This window comes from Pungitius pungitius, chromosome 4, assembly GCF_949316345.1.
Source record: "Pungitius pungitius chromosome 4, fPunPun2.1, whole genome shotgun sequence".
NCBI lineage: Eukaryota > Metazoa > Chordata > Actinopteri > Perciformes > Gasterosteidae > Pungitius > Pungitius pungitius.
The window spans coordinates 4599582-4616329 of record NC_084903.1 but is presented as its reverse complement, the minus strand read 5'-3'; the positions used below and the strand labels follow the sequence as shown (position 1 = coordinate 4616329).

General features: G+C 36.4%; 26 non-coding genes across 26 annotated transcripts; all 26 read right to left on the bottom strand.

Moving 5' to 3' along the window:
* Positions 1-420: 420 nt before the first annotated feature.
* LOC134127464 (U4 spliceosomal RNA) lies at positions 421-561 on the bottom strand. The gene has a single exon (XR_009956180.1). It is a non-coding gene; the product is annotated as a U4 spliceosomal RNA (small nuclear RNA).
* Positions 562-1023: 462 nt separating this feature from the next.
* LOC134127463 (U4 spliceosomal RNA) lies at positions 1024-1164 on the bottom strand. Its single transcript, XR_009956179.1, has one exon. It is a non-coding gene; the product is annotated as a U4 spliceosomal RNA (small nuclear RNA).
* A 527-nt stretch (positions 1165-1691) lies between these two features.
* On the bottom strand, positions 1692-1832 carry LOC134127462 (U4 spliceosomal RNA). The gene has a single exon (XR_009956178.1). It is a non-coding gene; the product is annotated as a U4 spliceosomal RNA (small nuclear RNA).
* A 527-nt stretch (positions 1833-2359) lies between these two features.
* On the bottom strand, positions 2360-2500 carry LOC134127461 (U4 spliceosomal RNA). The gene has a single exon (XR_009956177.1). It is a non-coding gene; the product is annotated as a U4 spliceosomal RNA (small nuclear RNA).
* Positions 2501-3027: 527 nt separating this feature from the next.
* LOC134127459 (U4 spliceosomal RNA) lies at positions 3028-3168 on the bottom strand. The gene has a single exon (XR_009956175.1). It is a non-coding gene; the product is annotated as a U4 spliceosomal RNA (small nuclear RNA).
* A 462-nt stretch (positions 3169-3630) lies between these two features.
* LOC134127458 (U4 spliceosomal RNA) lies at positions 3631-3771 on the bottom strand. The gene has a single exon (XR_009956174.1). It is a non-coding gene; the product is annotated as a U4 spliceosomal RNA (small nuclear RNA).
* A 462-nt stretch (positions 3772-4233) lies between these two features.
* On the bottom strand, positions 4234-4374 carry LOC134127457 (U4 spliceosomal RNA). Its single transcript, XR_009956172.1, has one exon. It is a non-coding gene; the product is annotated as a U4 spliceosomal RNA (small nuclear RNA).
* A 527-nt stretch (positions 4375-4901) lies between these two features.
* Positions 4902-5042, bottom strand: LOC134127456 (U4 spliceosomal RNA). The gene has a single exon (XR_009956171.1). It is a non-coding gene; the product is annotated as a U4 spliceosomal RNA (small nuclear RNA).
* A 462-nt stretch (positions 5043-5504) lies between these two features.
* LOC134127455 (U4 spliceosomal RNA) lies at positions 5505-5645 on the bottom strand. Its single transcript, XR_009956170.1, has one exon. It is a non-coding gene; the product is annotated as a U4 spliceosomal RNA (small nuclear RNA).
* Positions 5646-6107: 462 nt separating this feature from the next.
* Positions 6108-6248, bottom strand: LOC134127454 (U4 spliceosomal RNA). The gene has a single exon (XR_009956169.1). It is a non-coding gene; the product is annotated as a U4 spliceosomal RNA (small nuclear RNA).
* Positions 6249-6710: 462 nt separating this feature from the next.
* LOC134127453 (U4 spliceosomal RNA) lies at positions 6711-6851 on the bottom strand. Its single transcript, XR_009956168.1, has one exon. It is a non-coding gene; the product is annotated as a U4 spliceosomal RNA (small nuclear RNA).
* Positions 6852-7313: 462 nt separating this feature from the next.
* LOC134127452 (U4 spliceosomal RNA) lies at positions 7314-7454 on the bottom strand. Its single transcript, XR_009956167.1, has one exon. It is a non-coding gene; the product is annotated as a U4 spliceosomal RNA (small nuclear RNA).
* A 527-nt stretch (positions 7455-7981) lies between these two features.
* LOC134127451 (U4 spliceosomal RNA) lies at positions 7982-8122 on the bottom strand. Its single transcript, XR_009956166.1, has one exon. It is a non-coding gene; the product is annotated as a U4 spliceosomal RNA (small nuclear RNA).
* A 527-nt stretch (positions 8123-8649) lies between these two features.
* Positions 8650-8790, bottom strand: LOC134127450 (U4 spliceosomal RNA). The gene has a single exon (XR_009956165.1). It is a non-coding gene; the product is annotated as a U4 spliceosomal RNA (small nuclear RNA).
* Positions 8791-9252: 462 nt separating this feature from the next.
* LOC134127448 (U4 spliceosomal RNA) lies at positions 9253-9393 on the bottom strand. Its single transcript, XR_009956163.1, has one exon. It is a non-coding gene; the product is annotated as a U4 spliceosomal RNA (small nuclear RNA).
* Positions 9394-9920: 527 nt separating this feature from the next.
* On the bottom strand, positions 9921-10061 carry LOC134127445 (U4 spliceosomal RNA). Its single transcript, XR_009956161.1, has one exon. It is a non-coding gene; the product is annotated as a U4 spliceosomal RNA (small nuclear RNA).
* A 462-nt stretch (positions 10062-10523) lies between these two features.
* On the bottom strand, positions 10524-10664 carry LOC134127447 (U4 spliceosomal RNA). The gene has a single exon (XR_009956162.1). It is a non-coding gene; the product is annotated as a U4 spliceosomal RNA (small nuclear RNA).
* Positions 10665-11126: 462 nt separating this feature from the next.
* On the bottom strand, positions 11127-11267 carry LOC134127441 (U4 spliceosomal RNA). The gene has a single exon (XR_009956157.1). It is a non-coding gene; the product is annotated as a U4 spliceosomal RNA (small nuclear RNA).
* Positions 11268-11729: 462 nt separating this feature from the next.
* On the bottom strand, positions 11730-11870 carry LOC134127430 (U4 spliceosomal RNA). The gene has a single exon (XR_009956146.1). It is a non-coding gene; the product is annotated as a U4 spliceosomal RNA (small nuclear RNA).
* A 527-nt stretch (positions 11871-12397) lies between these two features.
* LOC134127419 (U4 spliceosomal RNA) lies at positions 12398-12538 on the bottom strand. Its single transcript, XR_009956135.1, has one exon. It is a non-coding gene; the product is annotated as a U4 spliceosomal RNA (small nuclear RNA).
* A 527-nt stretch (positions 12539-13065) lies between these two features.
* On the bottom strand, positions 13066-13206 carry LOC134127408 (U4 spliceosomal RNA). The gene has a single exon (XR_009956124.1). It is a non-coding gene; the product is annotated as a U4 spliceosomal RNA (small nuclear RNA).
* A 527-nt stretch (positions 13207-13733) lies between these two features.
* Positions 13734-13874, bottom strand: LOC134127397 (U4 spliceosomal RNA). The gene has a single exon (XR_009956113.1). It is a non-coding gene; the product is annotated as a U4 spliceosomal RNA (small nuclear RNA).
* A 527-nt stretch (positions 13875-14401) lies between these two features.
* On the bottom strand, positions 14402-14542 carry LOC134127386 (U4 spliceosomal RNA). Its single transcript, XR_009956102.1, has one exon. It is a non-coding gene; the product is annotated as a U4 spliceosomal RNA (small nuclear RNA).
* A 462-nt stretch (positions 14543-15004) lies between these two features.
* LOC134127375 (U4 spliceosomal RNA) lies at positions 15005-15145 on the bottom strand. Its single transcript, XR_009956091.1, has one exon. It is a non-coding gene; the product is annotated as a U4 spliceosomal RNA (small nuclear RNA).
* Positions 15146-15607: 462 nt separating this feature from the next.
* On the bottom strand, positions 15608-15748 carry LOC134127364 (U4 spliceosomal RNA). The gene has a single exon (XR_009956080.1). It is a non-coding gene; the product is annotated as a U4 spliceosomal RNA (small nuclear RNA).
* Positions 15749-16275: 527 nt separating this feature from the next.
* Positions 16276-16416, bottom strand: LOC134127482 (U4 spliceosomal RNA). The gene has a single exon (XR_009956198.1). It is a non-coding gene; the product is annotated as a U4 spliceosomal RNA (small nuclear RNA).
* Positions 16417-16748: the final 332 nt, after the last annotated feature.

Genomic DNA, 16748 nt, shown 5'->3' with positions numbered 1-16748 from the left:
CTCTACAAACCACGCCCATTTCAAGTTTTCACAATTAATGCTGGACATGCCATAGGCATTATTCCAAGTTATGAGAGTTAATGCTGGATATGGCAACACAGTACAATTAGTACAATCCACTTTGTTGGCAAAACAGTACACTTAGTACAAATCACTTTGTTGGCAGTACAATTATTAAAATCCACTTTGATGGCAACACAGTACACTGAGTACAAATCACTTTGTTGGCAGTACACTTAGTACAATCCATTTTATTGGCCTGGAGTAGTAAAACTTTACATTTTACCAGAGTTCTAAGGATGTTAAAACAAATTTGAAATTTTAGGCAGATACCTCAATTTTAGGAATATCATTCTCCATTCCCCTATGACCTGCAATCCACACATGGTTAAAAGATTTCTTTTGACATAAAATCCCAAGTCTCTTTAGAGACTAACAAAAATTGCCTCAGCTGACTATATTTCAAGTCATCTTTGGCGGGTATTGGGTTAAAGTTTTCAACCAGCAATAATCACGTCTCAGTAAACTTCATAGACTATGAAATTGCCTCTGCACAAGAATACCTATTGCTACAAACGCATTAAACAGTACATGCCTTAATACTCCCGAAACCAATGGTGCAGGACTCTAACCTTACAGCATGTATGTTAATGTTTTGGTGATTTTCTCGCTACAAACCATGCCCATTTCAAGTTTTCACAATTAATGCTGGACATGCCATAGGCATTATTCCAAGTTATGAGAGTTAATGCTGGATATGGCAACACAGTACAATTAGTACAATCCACTTTGTTGGCAAAACAGTACACTTAGTACAAATCACTTTGTTGGCAGTACACTTAGTACAATCCATTTTATTGCCCTGGAGTAGTAGAGCTTTACACTTTACTAGAGTTCTAAGGATGTTAAAACAAATTTGAAATTTTAGGCAGATACCTCCATTTTAGCAATATCATTCTCTATTCCCCTATGACCTGCAATCCACACATGGATAAAAGATTTCTTTTGACATAAAATCCCAAGTCTCTTTAGAGACTAACAAAAATTGCCTCAGCTGACTATATTTCAAGTCATCTTTGGCGGGTATTGGGTTAAAGTTTTCAACCAGCAATAATCACGTCTCAGTAAACTTCATAGACTATGAAATTGCCTCTGCACAAGAATACCTATTGCTACAAACGCATTAAACAGTACATGCCTTAATACTCCCGAAACCAATGGTGCAGGACTCTAACCTTACAGCATGTATGTTAATGTTTTGGTGATTTTCTCTCTACAAACCACGCCCATTTCAAGTTTTCACAATTAATGCTGGACATGCCATAGGCATTATTCCAAGTTATGAGAGTTAATGCTGGATATGGCAACACAGTACAATTAGTACAATCCACTTTGTTGGCAAAACAGTACACTTAGTACAAATCACTTTGTTGGCAGTACAATTATTAAAATCCACTTTGATGGCAACACAGTACACTGAGTACAAATCACTTTGTTGGCAGTACACTTAGTACAATCCATTTTATTGGCCTGGAGTAGTAAAACTTTACATTTTACCAGAGTTCTAAGGATGTTAAAACAAATTTGAAATTTTAGGCAGATACCTCAATTTTAGCAATATCATTCTCTATTCCCCTATGACCTGCAATCCACACATGGATAAAAGATTTCTTTTGACATAAAATCCCAAGTCTCTTTAGAGACTAACAAAAATTGCCTCAGCTGACTATATTTCAAGTCATCTTTGGCGGGTATTGGGTTAAAGTTTTCAACCAGCAATAATCACGTCTCAGTAAACTTCATAGACTATGAAATTGCCTCTGCACAAGAATACCTATTGCTACAAACGCATTAAACAGTACATGCCTTAATACTCCCGAAACCAATGGTGCAGGACTCTAACCTTACAGCATGTATGTTAATGTTTTGGTGATTTTCTCTCTACAAACCACGCCCATTTCAAGTTTTCACAATTAATGCTGGACATGCCATAGGCATTATTCCAAGTTATGAGAGTTAATGCTGGATATGGCAACACAGTACAATTAGTACAATCCACTTTGTTGGCAAAACAGTACACTTAGTACAAATCACTTTGTTGGCAGTACAATTATTAAAATCCACTTTGATGGCAACACAGTACACTGAGTACAAATCACTTTGTTGGCAGTACACTTAGTACAATCCATTTTATTGGCCTGGAGTAGTAAAACTTTACATTTTACCAGAGTTCTAAGGATGTTAAAACAAATTTGAAATTTTAGGCAGATACCTCAATTTTAGGAATATCATTCTCCATTCCCCTATGACCTGCAATCCACACATGGTTAAAAGATTTCTTTTGACATAAAATCCCAAGTCTCTTTAGAGACTAACAAAAATTGCCTCAGCTGACTATATTTCAAGTCATCTTTGGCGGGTATTGGGTTAAAGTTTTCAACCAGCAATAATCACGTCTCAGTAAACTTCATAGACTATGAAATTGCCTCTGCACAAGAATACCTATTGCTACAAACGCATTAAACAGTACATGCCTTAATACTCCCGAAACCAATGGTGCAGGACTCTAACCTTACAGCATGTATGTTAATGTTTTGGTGATTTTCTCTCTACAAACCACGCCCATTTCAAGTTTTCACAATTAATGCTGGACATGCCATAGGCATTATTCCAAGTTATGAGAGTTAATGCTGGATATGGCAACACAGTACAATTAGTACAATCCACTTTGTTGGCAAAACAGTACACTTAGTACAAATCACTTTGTTGGCAGTACAATTATTAAAATCCACTTTGATGGCAACACAGTACACTGAGTACAAATCACTTTGTTGGCAGTACACTTAGTACAATCCATTTTATTGGCCTGGAGTAGTAGAGCTTTACACTTTACCAGAGTTCTAAGGATATTAAAACAAATTTGAAATTTTAGGCAGATACCTCAATTTTAGGAATATCATTCTCTATTCCACTATGACCTGCAATCCACACATGGTTAAAAGATTTCTTTTGACATAAAATCCCAAGTCTCTTTAGAGACTAACAAAAATTGCCTCAGCTGACTATATTTCAAGTCATCTTTGGCGGGTATTGGGTTAAAGTTTTCAACCAGCAATAATCACGTCTCAGTAAACTTCATAGACTATGAAATTGCCTCTGCACAAGAATACCTATTGCTACAAACGCATTAAACAGTACATGCCTTAATACTCCCGAAACCAATGGTGCAGGACTCTAACCTTACAGCATGTATGTTAATGTTTTGGTGATTTTCTCGCTACAAACCATGCCCATTTCAAGTTTTCACAATTAATGCTGGACATGCCATAGGCATTATTCCAAGTTATGAGAGTTAATGCTGGATATGGCAACACAGTACAATTAGTACAATCCACTTTGTTGGCAAAACAGTACACTTAGTACAAATCACTTTGTTGGCAGTACACTTAGTACAATCCATTTTATTGCCCTGGAGTAGTAGAGCTTTACACTTTACTAGAGTTCTAAGGATGTTAAAACAAATTTGAAATTTTAGGCAGATACCTCAATTTTAGCAATATCATTCTCTATTCCCCTATGACCTGCAATCCACACATGGATAAAAGATTTCTTTTGACATAAAATCCCAAGTCTCTTTAGAGACTAACAAAAATTGCCTCAGCTGACTATATTTCAAGTCATCTTTGGCGGGTATTGGGTTAAAGTTTTCAACCAGCAATAATCACGTCTCAGTAAACTTCATAGACTATGAAATTGCCTCTGCACAAGAATACCTATTGCTACAAACGCATTAAACAGTACATGCCTTAATACTCCCGAAACCAATGGTGCAGGACTCTAACTTTACAGCATGTATGTTAATGTTTTGGTGATTTTCTCTCTACAAACCACGCCCATTTCAAGTTTTCACAATTAATGCTGGACATGCCATAGGCATTATTCCAAGTTATGAGAGTTAATGCTGGATATGGCAACACAGTACAATTAGTACAATCCACTTTGTTGGCAAAACAGTACACTTAGTACAAATCACTTTGTTGGCAGTACACTTAGTACAATCCATTTTATTGCCCTGGAGTAGTAGAGCTTTACACTTTACTAGAGTTCTAAGGATGTTAAAACAAATTTGAAATTTTAGGCAGATACCTCCATTTTAGCAATATCATTCTCTATTCCCCTATGACCTGCAATCCACACATGGATAAAAGATTTCTTTTGACATAAAATCCCAAGTCTCTTTAGAGACTAACAAAAATTGCCTCAGCTGACTATATTTCAAGTCATCTTTGGCGGGTATTGGGTTAAAGTTTTCAACCAGCAATAATCACGTCTCAGTAAACTTCATAGACTATGAAATTGCCTCTGCACAAGAATACCTATTGCTACAAACGCATTAAACAGTACATGCCTTAATACTCCCGAAACCAATGGTGCAGGACTCTAACCTTACAGCATGTATGTTAATGTTTTGGTGATTTTCTCTCTACAAACCACGCCCATTTCAAGTTTTCACAATTAATGCTGGACATGCCATAGGCATTATTCCAAGTTATGAGAGTTAATGCTGGATATGGCAACACAGTACAATTAGTACAATCCACTTTGTTGGCAAAACAGTACACTTAGTACAAATCACTTTGTTGGCAGTACAATTATTAAAATCCACTTTGATGGCAACACAGTACACTGAGTACAAATCACTTTGTTGGCAGTACACTTAGTACAATCCATTTTGTTGGCCTGGAGTAGTAGAGCTTTACACTTTACCAGAGTTCTAAGGATGTTAAAACAAATTTGAAATTTTAGGCAGATACCTCAATTTTAGCAATATCATTCTCTATTCCACTATGACCTGCAATCCACACATGGTTAAAAGATTTCTTTTGACATAAAATCCCAAGTCTCTTTAGAGACTAACAAAAATTGCCTCAGCTGACTATATTTCAAGTCATCTTTGGCGGGTATTGGGTTAAAGTTTTCAACCAGCAATAATCACGTCTCAGTAAACTTCATAGACTATGAAATTGCCTCTGCACAAGAATACCTATTGCTACAAACGCATTAAACAGTACATGCCTTAATACTCCCGAAACCAATGGTGCAGGACTCTAACCTTACAGCATGTATGTTAATGTTTTGGTGATTTTCTCGCTACAAACCATGCCCATTTCAAGTTTTCACAATTAATGCTGGACATGCCATAGGCATTATTCCAAGTTATGAGAGTTAATGCTGGATATGGCAACACAGTACAATTAGTACAATCCACTTTGTTGGCAAAACAGTACACTTAGTACAAATCACTTTGTTGGCAGTACACTTAGTACAATCCATTTTATTGCCCTGGAGTAGTAGAGCTTTACACTTTACTAGAGTTCTAAGGATGTTAAAACAAATTTGAAATTTTAGGCAGATACCTCAATTTTAGCAATATCATTCTCTATTCCCCTATGACCTGCAATCCACACATGGATAAAAGATTTCTTTTGACATAAAATCCCAAGTCTCTTTAGAGACTAACAAAAATTGCCTCAGCTGACTATATTTCAAGTCATCTTTGGCGGGTATTGGGTTAAAGTTTTCAACCAGCAATAATCACGTCTCAGTAAACTTCATAGACTATGAAATTGCCTCTGCACAAGAATACCTATTGCTACAAACGCATTAAACAGTACATGCCTTAATACTCCCGAAACCAATGGTGCAGGACTCTAACTTTACAGCATGTATGTTAATGTTTTGGTGATTTTCTCTCTACAAACCACGCCCATTTCAAGTTTTCACAATTAATGCTGGACATGCCATAGGCATTATTCCAAGTTATGAGAGTTAATGCTGGATATGGCAACACAGTACAATTAGTACAATCCACTTTGTTGGCAAAACAGTACACTTAGTACAAATCACTTTGTTGGCAGTACACTTAGTACAATCCATTTTATTGCCCTGGAGTAGTAGAGCTTTACACTTTACTAGAGTTCTAAGGATGTTAAAACAAATTTGAAATTTTAGGCAGATACCTCCATTTTAGCAATATCATTCTCTATTCCCCTATGACCTGCAATCCACACATGGATAAAAGATTTCTTTTGACATAAAATCCCAAGTCTCTTTAGAGACTAACAAAAATTGCCTCAGCTGACTATATTTCAAGTCATCTTTGGCGGGTATTGGGTTAAAGTTTTCAACCAGCAATAATCACGTCTCAGTAAACTTCATAGACTATGAAATTGCCTCTGCACAAGAATACCTATTGCTACAAACGCATTAAACAGTACATGCCTTAATACTCCCGAAACCAATGGTGCAGGACTCTAACCTTACAGCATGTATGTTAATGTTTTGGTGATTTTCTCTCTACAAACCACGCCCATTTCAAGTTTTCACAATTAATGCTGGACATGCCATAGGCATTATTCCAAGTTATGAGAGTTAATGCTGGATATGGCAACACAGTACAATTAGTACAATCCACTTTGTTGGCAAAACAGTACACTTAGTACAAATCACTTTGTTGGCAGTACACTTAGTACAATCCATTTTATTGCCCTGGAGTAGTAGAGCTTTACACTTTACTAGAGTTCTAAGGATGTTAAAACAAATTTGAAATTTTAGGCAGATACCTCAATTTTAGCAATATCATTCTCTATTCCCCTATGACCTGCAATCCACACATGGATAAAAGATTTCTTTTGACATAAAATCCCAAGTCTCTTTAGAGACTAACAAAAATTGCCTCAGCTGACTATATTTCAAGTCATCTTTGGCGGGTATTGGGTTAAAGTTTTCAACCAGCAATAATCACGTCTCAGTAAACTTCATAGACTATGAAATTGCCTCTGCACAAGAATACCTATTGCTACAAACGCATTAAACAGTACATGCCTTAATACTCCCGAAACCAATGGTGCAGGACTCTAACTTTACAGCATGTATGTTAATGTTTTGGTGATTTTCTCTCTACAAACCACGCCCATTTCAAGTTTTCACAATTAATGCTGGACATGCCATAGGCATTATTCCAAGTTATGAGAGTTAATGCTGGATATGGCAACACAGTACAATTAGTACAATCCACTTTGTTGGCAAAACAGTACACTTAGTACAAATCACTTTGTTGGCAGTACACTTAGTACAATCCATTTTATTGCCCTGGAGTAGTAGAGCTTTACACTTTACTAGAGTTCTAAGGATGTTAAAACAAATTTGAAATTTTAGGCAGATACCTCCATTTTAGCAATATCATTCTCTATTCCCCTATGACCTGCAATCCACACATGGATAAAAGATTTCTTTTGACATAAAATCCCAAGTCTCTTTAGAGACTAACAAAAATTGCCTCAGCTGACTATATTTCAAGTCATCTTTGGCGGGTATTGGGTTAAAGTTTTCAACCAGCAATAATCACGTCTCAGTAAACTTCATAGACTATGAAATTGCCTCTGCACAAGAATACCTATTGCTACAAACGCATTAAACAGTACATGCCTTAATACTCCCGAAACCAATGGTGCAGGACTCTAACCTTACAGCATGTATGTTAATGTTTTGGTGATTTTCTCTCTACAAACCACGCCCATTTCAAGTTTTCACAATTAATGCTGGACATGCCATAGGCATTATTCCAAGTTATGAGAGTTAATGCTGGATATGGCAACACAGTACAATTAGTACAATCCACTTTGTTGGCAAAACAGTACACTTAGTACAAATCACTTTGTTGGCAGTACAATTATTAAAATCCACTTTGATGGCAACACAGTACACTGAGTACAAATCACTTTGTTGGCAGTACACTTAGTACAATCCATTTTGTTGGCCTGGAGTAGTAGAGCTTTACACTTTACCAGAGTTCTAAGGATGTTAAAACAAATTTGAAATTTTAGGCAGATACCTCAATTTTAGCAATATCATTCTCTATTCCACTATGACCTGCAATCCACACATGGTTAAAAGATTTCTTTTGACATAAAATCCCAAGTCTCTTTAGAGACTAACAAAAATTGCCTCAGCTGACTATATTTCAAGTCATCTTTGGCGGGTATTGGGTTAAAGTTTTCAACCAGCAATAATCACGTCTCAGTAAACTTCATAGACTATGAAATTGCCTCTGCACAAGAATACCTATTGCTACAAACGCATTAAACAGTACATGCCTTAATACTCCCGAAACCAATGGTGCAGGACTCTAACCTTACAGCATGTATGTTAATGTTTTGGTGATTTTCTCGCTACAAACCATGCCCATTTCAAGTTTTCACAATTAATGCTGGACATGCCATAGGCATTATTCCAAGTTATGAGAGTTAATGCTGGATATGGCAACACAGTACAATTAGTACAATCCACTTTGTTGGCAAAACAGTACACTTAGTACAAATCACTTTGTTGGCAGTACAATTATTAAAATCCACTTTGATGGCAACACAGTACACTGAGTACAAATCACTTTGTTGGCAGTACACTTAGTACAATCCATTTTATTGGCCTGGAGTAGTAGAGCTTTACACTTTACCAGAGTTCTAAGGATGTTAAAACAAATTTGAAATTTTAGGCAGATACCTCAATTTTAGGAATATCATTCTCTATTCCACTATGACCTGCAATCCACACATGGTTAAAAGATTTCTTTTGACATAAAATCCCAAGTCTCTTTAGAGACTAACAAAAATTGCCTCAGCTGACTATATTTCAAGTCATCTTTGGCGGGTATTGGGTTAAAGTTTTCAACCAGCAATAATCACGTCTCAGTAAACTTCATAGACTATGAAATTGCCTCTGCACAAGAATACCTATTGCTACAAACGCATTAAACAGTACATGCCTTAATACTCCCGAAACCAATGGTGCAGGACTCTAACCTTACAGCATGTATGTTAATGTTTTGGTGATTTTCTCTCTACAAACCACGCCCATTTCAAGTTTTCACAATTAATGCTGGACATGCCATAGGCATTATTCCAAGTTATGAGAGTTAATGCTGGATATGGCAACACAGTACAATTAGTACAATCCACTTTGTTGGCAAAACAGTACACTTAGTACAAATCACTTTGTTGGCAGTACACTTAGTACAATCCATTTTATTGCCCTGGAGTAGTAGAGCTTTACACTTTACTAGAGTTCTAAGGATGTTAAAACAAATTTGAAATTTTAGGCAGATACCTCAATTTTAGCAATATCATTCTCTATTCCCCTATGACCTGCAATCCACACATGGATAAAAGATTTCTTTTGACATAAAATCCCAAGTCTCTTTAGAGACTAACAAAAATTGCCTCAGCTGACTATATTTCAAGTCATCTTTGGCGGGTATTGGGTTAAAGTTTTCAACCAGCAATAATCACGTCTCAGTAAACTTCATAGACTATGAAATTGCCTCTGCACAAGAATACCTATTGCTACAAACGCATTAAACAGTACATGCCTTAATACTCCCGAAACCAATGGTGCAGGACTCTAACCTTACAGCATGTATGTTAATGTTTTGGTGATTTTCTCTCTACAAACCACGCCCATTTCAAGTTTTCACAATTAATGCTGGACATGCCATAGGCATTATTCCAAGTTATGAGAGTTAATGCTGGATATGGCAACACAGTACAATTAGTACAATCCACTTTGTTGGCAAAACAGTACACTTAGTACAAATCACTTTGTTGGCAGTACAATTATTAAAATCCACTTTGATGGCAACACAGTACACTGAGTACAAATCACTTTGTTGGCAGTACACTTAGTACAATCCATTTTATTGGCCTGGAGTAGTAAAACTTTACATTTTACCAGAGTTCTAAGGATGTTAAAACAAATTTGAAATTTTAGGCAGATACCTCAATTTTAGGAATATCATTCTCCATTCCCCTATGACCTGCAATCCACACATGGTTAAAAGATTTCTTTTGACATAAAATCCCAAGTCTCTTTAGAGACTAACAAAAATTGCCTCAGCTGACTATATTTCAAGTCATCTTTGGCGGGTATTGGGTTAAAGTTTTCAACCAGCAATAATCACGTCTCAGTAAATTTCATAGACTATGAAATTGCCTCTGCACAAGAATACCTATTGCTACAAACGCATTAAACAGTACATGCCTTAATACTCCCGAAACCAATGGTGCAGGACTCTAACCTTACAGCATGTATGTTAATGTTTTGGTGATTTTCTCTCTACAAACCACGCCAATTTCAAGTTTTCACAATTAATGCTGGACATGCCATAGGCATTATTCCAAGTTATGAGAGTTAATGCTGGATATGGCAACACAGTACAATTAGTACAATCCACTTTGTTGGCAAAACAGTACACTTAGTACAAATCACTTTGTTGGCAGTACACTTAGTACAATCCATTTTATTGCCCTGGAGTAGTAGAGCTTTACACTTTACTAGAGTTCTAAGGATGTTAAAACAAATTTGAAATTTTAGGCAGATACCTCCATTTTAGCAATATCATTCTCTATTCCCCTATGACCTGCAATCCACACATGGATAAAAGATTTCTTTTGACATAAAATCCCAAGTCTCTTTAGAGACTAACAAAAATTGCCTCAGCTGACTATATTTCAAGTCATCTTTGGCGGGTATTGGGTTAAAGTTTTCAACCAGCAATAATCACGTCTCAGTAAACTTCATAGACTATGAAATTGCCTCTGCACAAGAATACCTATTGCTACAAACGCATTAAACAGTACATGCCTTAATACTCCCGAAACCAATGGTGCAGGACTCTAACCTTACAGCATGTATGTTAATGTTTTGGTGATTTTCTCTCTACAAACCACGCCCATTTCAAGTTTTCACAATTAATGCTGGACATGCCATAGGCATTATTCCAAGTTATGAGAGTTAATGCTGGATATGGCAACACAGTACAATTAGTACAATCCACTTTGTTGGCAAAACAGTACACTTAGTACAAATCACTTTGTTGGCAGTACACTTAGTACAATCCATTTTATTGCCCTGGAGTAGTAGAGCTTTACACTTTACTAGAGTTCTAAGGATGTTAAAACAAATTTGAAATTTTAGGCAGATACCTCAATTTTAGCAATATCATTCTCTATTCCCCTATGACCTGCAATCCACACATGGATAAAAGATTTCTTTTGACATAAAATCCCAAGTCTCTTTAGAGACTAACAAAAATTGCCTCAGCTGACTATATTTCAAGTCATCTTTGGCGGGTATTGGGTTAAAGTTTTCAACCAGCAATAATCACGTCTCAGTAAACTTCATAGACTATGAAATTGCCTCTGCACAAGAATACCTATTGCTACAAACGCATTAAACAGTACATGCCTTAATACTCCCGAAACCAATGGTGCAGGACTCTAACTTTACAGCATGTATGTTAATGTTTTGGTGATTTTCTCTCTACAAACCACGCCCATTTCAAGTTTTCACAATTAATGCTGGACATGCCATAGGCATTATTCCAAGTTATGAGAGTTAATGCTGGATATGGCAACACAGTACAATTAGTACAATCCACTTTGTTGGCAAAACAGTACACTTAGTACAAATCACTTTGTTGGCAGTACACTTAGTACAATCCATTTTATTGCCCTGGAGTAGTAGAGCTTTACACTTTACTAGAGTTCTAAGGATGTTAAAACAAATTTGAAATTTTAGGCAGATACCTCCATTTTAGCAATATCATTCTCTATTCCCCTATGACCTGCAATCCACACATGGATAAAAGATTTCTTTTGACATAAAATCCCAAGTCTCTTTAGAGACTAACAAAAATTGCCTCAGCTGACTATATTTCAAGTCATCTTTGGCGGGTATTGGGTTAAAGTTTTCAACCAGCAATAATCACGTCTCAGTAAACTTCATAGACTATGAAATTGCCTCTGCACAAGAATACCTATTGCTACAAACGCATTAAACAGTACATGCCTTAATACTCCCGAAACCAATGGTGCAGGACTCTAACCTTACAGCATGTATGTTAATGTTTTGGTGATTTTCTCTCTACAAACCACGCCCATTTCAAGTTTTCACAATTAATGCTGGACATGCCATAGGCATTATTCCAAGTTATGAGAGTTAATGCTGGATATGGCAACACAGTACAATTAGTACAATCCACTTTGTTGGCAAAACAGTACACTTAGTACAAATCACTTTGTTGGCAGTACAATTATTAAAATCCACTTTGATGGCAACACAGTACACTGAGTACAAATCACTTTGTTGGCAGTACACTTAGTACAATCCATTTTGTTGGCCTGGAGTAGTAGAGCTTTACACTTTACCAGAGTTCTAAGGATGTTAAAACAAATTTGAAATTTTAGGCAGATACCTCAATTTTAGCAATATCATTCTCTATTCCACTATGACCTGCAATCCACACATGGTTAAAAGATTTCTTTTGACATAAAATCCCAAGTCTCTTTAGAGACTAACAAAAATTGCCTCAGCTGACTATATTTCAAGTCATCTTTGGCGGGTATTGGGTTAAAGTTTTCAACCAGCAATAATCACGTCTCAGTAAACTTCATAGACTATGAAATTGCCTCTGCACAAGAATACCTATTGCTACAAACGCATTAAACAGTACATGCCTTAATACTCCCGAAACCAATGGTGCAGGACTCTAACCTTACAGCATGTATGTTAATGTTTTGGTGATTTTCTCGCTACAAACCATGCCCATTTCAAGTTTTCACAATTAATGCTGGACATGCCATAGGCATTATTCCAAGTTATGAGAGTTAATGCTGGATATGGCAACACAGTACAATTAGTACAATCCACTTTGTTGGCAAAACAGTACACTTAGTACAAATCACTTTGTTGGCAGTACAATTATTAAAATCCACTTTGATGGCAACACAGTACACTGAGTACAAATCACTTTGTTGGCAGTACACTTAGTACAATCCATTTTATTGGCCTGGAGTAGTAGAGCTTTACACTTTACCAGAGTTCTAAGGATGTTAAAACAAATTTGAAATTTTAGGCAGATACCTCAATTTTAGGAATATCATTCTCTATTCCACTATGACCTGCAATCCACACATGGTTAAAAGATTTCTTTTGACATAAAATCCCAAGTCTCTTTAGAGACTAACAAAAATTGCCTCAGCTGACTATATTTCAAGTCATCTTTGGCGGGTATTGGGTTAAAGTTTTCAACCAGCAATAATCACGTCTCAGTAAACTTCATAGACTATGAAATTGCCTCTGCACAAGAATACCTATTGCTACAAACGCATTAAACAGTACATGCCTTAATACTCCCGAAACCAATGGTGCAGGACTCTAACCTTACAGCATGTATGTTAATGTTTTGGTGATTTTCTCTCTACAAACCACGCCCATTTCAAGTTTTCACAATTAATGCTGGACATGCCATAGGCATTATTCCAAGTTATGAGAGTTAATGCTGGATATGGCAACACAGTACAATTAGTACAATCCACTTTGTTGGCAAAACAGTACACTTAGTACAAATCACTTTGTTGGCAGTACAATTATTAAAATCCACTTTGATGGCAACACAGTACACTGAGTACAAATCACTTTGTTGGCAGTACACTTAGTACAATCCATTTTATTGGCCTGGAGTAGTAAAACTTTACATTTTACCAGAGTTCTAAGGATGTTAAAACAAATTTGAAATTTTAGGCAGATACCTCAATTTTAGGAATATCATTCTCCATTCCCCTATGACCTGCAATCCACACATGGTTAAAAGATTTCTTTTGACATAAAATCCCAAGTCTCTTTAGAGACTAACAAAAATTGCCTCAGCTGACTATATTTCAAGTCATCTTTGGCGGGTATTGGGTTAAAGTTTTCAACCAGCAATAATCACGTCTCAGTAAACTTCATAGACTATGAAATTGCCTCTGCACAAGAATACCTATTGCTACAAACGCATTAAACAGTACATGCCTTAATACTCCCGAAACCAATGGTGCAGGACTCTAACCTTACAGCATGTATGTTAATGTTTTGGTGATTTTCTCTCTACAAACCACGCCCATTTCAAGTTTTCACAATTAATGCTGGACATGCCATAGGCATTATTCCAAGTTATGAGAGTTAATGCTGGATATGGCAACACAGTACAATTAGTACAATCCACTTTGTTGGCAAAACAGTACACTTAGTACAAATCACTTTGTTGGCAGTACAATTATTAAAATCCACTTTGATGGCAACACAGTACACTGAGTACAAATCACTTTGTTGGCAGTACACTTAGTACAATCCATTTTATTGGCCTGGAGTAGTAGAGCTTTACACTTTACCAGAGTTCTAAGGATATTAAAACAAATTTGAAATTTTAGGCAGATACCTCAATTTTAGGAATATCATTCTCTATTCCACTATGACCTGCAATCCACACATGGTTAAAAGATTTCTTTTGACATAAAATCCCAAGTCTCTTTAGAGACTAACAAAAATTGCCTCAGCTGACTATATTTCAAGTCATCTTTGGCGGGTATTGGGTTAAAGTTTTCAACCAGCAATAATCACGTCTCAGTAAACTTCATAGACTATGAAATTGCCTCTGCACAAGAATACCTATTGCTACAAACGCATTAAACAGTACATGCCTTAATACTCCCGAAACCAATGGTGCAGGACTCTAACCTTACAGCATGTATGTTAATGTTTTGGTGATTTTCTCGCTACAAACCATGCCCATTTCAAGTTTTCACAATTAATGCTGGACATGCCATAGGCATTATTCCAAGTTATGAGAGTTAATGCTGGATATGGCAACACAGTACAATTAGTACAATCCACTTTGTTGGCAAAACAGTACACTTAGTACAAATCACTTTGTTGGCAGTACACTTAGTACAATCCATTTTATTGCCCTGGAGTAGTAGAGCTTTACACTTTACTAGAGTTCTAAGGATGTTAAAACAAATTTGAAATTTTAGGCAGATACCTCAATTTTAGCAATATCATTCTCTATTCCCCTATGACCTGCAATCCACACATGGATAAAAGATTTCTTTTGACATAAAATCCCAAGTCTCTTTAGAGACTAACAAAAATTGCCTCAGCTGACTATATTTCAAGTCATCTTTGGCGGGTATTGGGTTAAAGTTTTCAACCAGCAATAATCACGTCTCAGTAAACTTCATAGACTATGAAATTGCCTCTGCACAAGAATACCTATTGCTACAAACGCATTAAACAGTACATGCCTTAATACTCCCGAAACCAATGGTGCAGGACTCTAACTTTACAGCATGTATGTTAATGTTTTGGTGATTTTCTCTCTACAAACCACGCCCATTTCAAGTTTTCACAATTAATGCTGGACATGCCATAGGCATTATTCCAAGTTATGAGAGTTAATGCTGGATATGGCAACACAGTACAATTAGTACAATCCACTTTGTTGGCAAAACAGTACACTTAGTACAAATCACTTTGTTGGCAGTACACTTAGTACAATCCATTTTATTGCCCTGGAGTAGTAGAGCTTTACACTTTACTAGAGTTCTAAGGATGTTAAAACAAATTTGAAATTTTAGGCAGATACCTCCATTTTAGCAATATCATTCTCTATTCCCCTATGACCTGCAATCCACACATGGATAAAAGATTTCTTTTGACATAAAATCCCAAGTCTCTTTAGAGACTAACAAAAATTGCCTCAGCTGACTATATTTCAAGTCATCTTTGGCGGGTATTGGGTTAAAGTTTTCAACCAGCAATAATCACGTCTCAGTAAACTTCATAGACTATGAAATTGCCTCTGCACAAGAATACCTATTGCTACAAACGCATTAAACAGTACATGCCTTAATACTCCCGAAACCAATGGTGCAGGACTCTAACCTTACAGCATGTATGTTAATGTTTTGGTGATTTTCTCTCTACAAACCACGCCCATTTCAAGTTTTCACAATTAATGCTGGACATGCCATAGGCATTATTCCAAGTTATGAGAGTTAATGCTGGATATGGCAACACAGTACAATTAGTACAATCCACTTTGTTGGCAAAACAGTACACTTAGTACAAATCACTTTGTTGGCAGTACAATTATTAAAATCCACTTTGATGGCAACACAGTACACTGAGTACAAATCACTTTGTTGGCAGTACACTTAGTACAATCCATTTTGTTGGCCTGGAGTAGTAGAGCTTTACACTTTACCAGAGTTCTAAGGATGTTAAAACAAATTTGAAATTTTAGGCAGATACCTCAATTTTAGCAATATCATTCTCTATTCCACTATGACCTGCAATCCACACATGGTTAAAAGATTTCTTTTGACATAAAATCCCAAGTCTCTTTAGAGACTAACAAAAATTGCCTCAGCTGACTATATTTCAAGTCATCTTTGGCGGGTATTGGGTTAAAGTTTTCAACCAGCAATAATCACGTCTCAGTAAACTTCATAGACTATGAAATTGCCTCTGCACAAGAATACCTATTGCTACAAACGCATTAAACAGTACATGCCTTAATACTCCCGAAACCAATGGTGCAGGACTCTAACCTTACAGCATGTATGTTAATGTTTTGGTGATTTTCTCGCTACAAACCATGCCCATTTCAAGTTTTCACAATTAATGCTGGACATGCCATAGGCATTATTCCAAGTTATGAGAGTTAATGCTGGATATGGCAACACAGTACAATTAGTACAATCCACTTTGTTGGCAAAACAGTACACTTAGTACAAATCACTTTGTTGGCAGTACACTTAGTACAATCCATTTTATTGCCCTGGAGTAGTAGAGCTTTACACTTTACTAGA